This window comes from Triticum dicoccoides, chromosome 1A, assembly GCF_002162155.2.
Source record: "Triticum dicoccoides isolate Atlit2015 ecotype Zavitan chromosome 1A, WEW_v2.0, whole genome shotgun sequence".
In the NCBI taxonomy this organism is placed as follows: domain Eukaryota; kingdom Viridiplantae; phylum Streptophyta; class Magnoliopsida; order Poales; family Poaceae; genus Triticum; species Triticum dicoccoides.
The window spans coordinates 749,033-752,346 of NC_041380.1; positions in this window are offsets into that span (position 1 = coordinate 749,033).

The window sequence follows — 3,314 nt, forward strand, 5'->3', positions numbered from 1 at the left end:
GCACTTGACTTGCTTGGAAAATGCCATGGTCCTGCCGTGAGGTGGGGTAGTAGATGGGCGAGTGAGTGTTCTCTTTCCTCACGTTAGAATCATCTCCAACTTAGTACAATAGCTAGTTAATCACACTATAAGTAATATCACATATACTAAAACAAGATGAGTCTACAAGCTATAATACTCCCTCCCTATTTTTACTCTGCACATAAGGTTTAACTGAAGTCAAACTTCGTAAAATTTGACCAAATTTATAGAAAAAATATAACTCTTTACCATAACAGATATATATAATGTGAAAGTACATTTAATAATGAATCTAGTGGTATTGATTTGTTATTGTATATGTTAATATTTTTGCCGATAAACTTTGTCAAAGTTTACGAAGCTTTACTTTGACCAAACCTAATATACAGAGTAAATAAAAATAAAAAGAGTAATAAATAAAGTATTGCATGACATCACATATATGTTACTCTTCACTATAGATGTAGTAACACAGACTATTAAAATATGCACATTAGTAGTCTAAGTTACTCTCCGCTATTGGTAGTCTTACGCCATGAGTGTGATTCGCGATGAAAGACTAATGACTTAACCATGCCGGGCAACATCATCTAGTCAAGTCAACACGCAGCTGGCTCAGCTACCTTTGGTCCGCTCATGCATGCACCTATTAATTAATTAAGTAAGTAATCAATGCATCTATAAATTCATCCATGTTCTGTCCCCACTTGCCTAAGCTTGATTTTTCATCGTTGATTAGGATGTCTTTCTATTGTTGAGAAAATCAAAGCCCCATATAATTAAATTGCTCTCGCAGGACAAATTTTATGGTCTGCTTCACTTTCGGTCAATTATTACAAGGAGCCACTACATTTGGCTAGGGCTCGCTATGGAGAAAAATATTCAACAGCGAGTGTATTGCTACGGACGGAAGAAGAAGATTGATTGGACAAAGGTGAATTTGTATGGGACATAGAGGTTTTGTGCAGTGTTAACTTGATTGCCTTTCTGTTTCTCTATTTATTCAGTGATTACAAACTAACATGAGCTAAAACTAGGGTGTTGGACTGAGTATCGTGGCCATGCCATCCCGTAGCCGCTAGTTCCTCCTCCCTACTTGGCCGCCATGATCACCATGCTCCGGGCCACGACATGACCAGACCGCCCTAAATCTAAGCAAAGCAAATGACTCTGCCAAGACATGCACAAACTCATGCTACGTGGACCTTATTCTTCCTAACAGAAAAACAAACTAGCTAAAGACAAGGGCAATACGATTATAGGCAAACAATTCACCCCCCCCTAGTACTATTGCATTGGTTTAATAACCTATTCAACCTCATATGACAAACTTGACACGTCCGAGCCCTTTAGTGAGGATGTCAACCAACTGAAGGTCGGTGCCAACATAATCAACATCCAGCTTCTCTCTTGTGATGCACTCTTCGATGAAGTGGTAACGCGCGTCGATGTACTTGCCCCGTTCATGATACACCGGATTCTTGAAGCTAGCTGCTTACTCAATGGAGATACTATGGACGATTCTTGTGTTTGCATGTGCTAGTTACAAAAAATTGCTACCATACCATGGTTCTCTCCCTTGATCTTTCTCATTTCTAGCCAGTACAGAGGGACTGGATTCAATACATTTCATGCACCTTGGAGTTATCGTCCATAAGTGGTAAACTTTCCAATCCAAGCACTTCACGTTTTATATAATACAAGGAATCAAATAAACCATCCCCACGGTCTTCATCGATAGCATAACATTGAAAATCTAACATTTGAGCGGTGCGAATTCACTTCAGAAATCAAATAAACCGCCCCCATGGTCTTCATCAATGGCATTAGTACAGTTACTAAGCTCCCAGGATTTACTGCCCTGTGGTTAATCGAGGTTTTAAGCGGCGCCTGTGGCCCCACCCGTAAGGGGATGGATCGTGGTTTTGAGTCGGTTTGACCACACACATATGTCCCCTGCCCTCTCCAACCTATCCGCTGTGCTTTCCTGAATGCCGGTCGATCACCTTCTGTGTGCCGGCCGCTGCGAGCGCCCCCGATCCCTCCGTGCATCGTAACCCTGCATCTGCCTTCCGTCGTGTCGCCGCCTCCTCTGCGACGCCATGTAGCGCCCCCAGCTCCCCCTCCACCTTTCGCTCCTCCCCATACCCTCTCCTTTGCGCCATTGTGCCAGTCATTGAGCCTCGCCTCTGCGGGTCGGCAGTGTGGGTGCGGGTGCGGGGGGTCCATTCCGTGCGGCGCTTGTTCCCCTCGGCTCGGTGTCAGGGAAGGATTCTTCCTTAATCTCTGCACCGCCACTAACCCACGATCACGCACCTGACCCATCTCTCTCTCCACGGCGAGGTAATGGACGGCGGCGGCGATGCAAGGGTCCTGAGCAGGCAGCAGGGGGACTTTCCACGGCACTCGCCATGCACCACGCTACCAACGAGGACGCGCTGCCGCAGTGTGCTAGACAGGGACGCCTGCTGCCTCCAGCGCTCGGCTACCTTTGCGTTCCTCTTCACTTTGGTTGGTGCTCCTTGTTGTTGTTTGTGCTTAATTCCTAGGGGCAATTGAACTGAACTGGACTGGGTATGTGTGTGTGGCACAACTATAGAAATGTCAAGGGCGTTTAGGCGTGTACAAGCTGTATAATCAGTGTCATAAGTGATGACAAACTAATTAGTAAGCTAGGTGATTACTAAAAAGTGTTTGGTTCACAGCTAGGTTTCATATGTAGCCACTATAGATTGTATCGTGAGTATTGTATTTAGGTATTATTGCAAATCATTCAGCATGTGATGTGGTTCTAATACATTGGAATCGTGCAGGAGTTCAGTTGGTGATGTTTAAGACAACGGGAAGGATAGCATGTTCACTAACCATGTAAGTCCGTGTTATTTTGAACGCAGCTTATTTCCACGCACTGCTGGTTGTCATGATGCTACGGTTGCACATCTGGTATTAGTATTATCAGGCACTTAGTGTTATACCGACTTGATGAAAATGAGATAATTGACTCCTGCTTATTTTGTGAAAATATTATGAGTTATCCAGAATTCCATTGACCCTCGCTTTAGATATTTGTGGATCATAATGTTATTCCGCCATGCATATGTTCGTGGGAGTCCGATTTGGCTATATTTTTGGACAAAACAATTAGCAGTTGGATTTCGCTACTGATTTGGTGTATCCAGTTCAGCTTATAGGCATGGTTTTCGAGTCATATGGGTTATCACTGCATAATTTTCAGTAATTTTGTTGCCACCGGCGTGTGTGTAAATTTGAAGGTTGAGGTGGGTGTGTGTGTT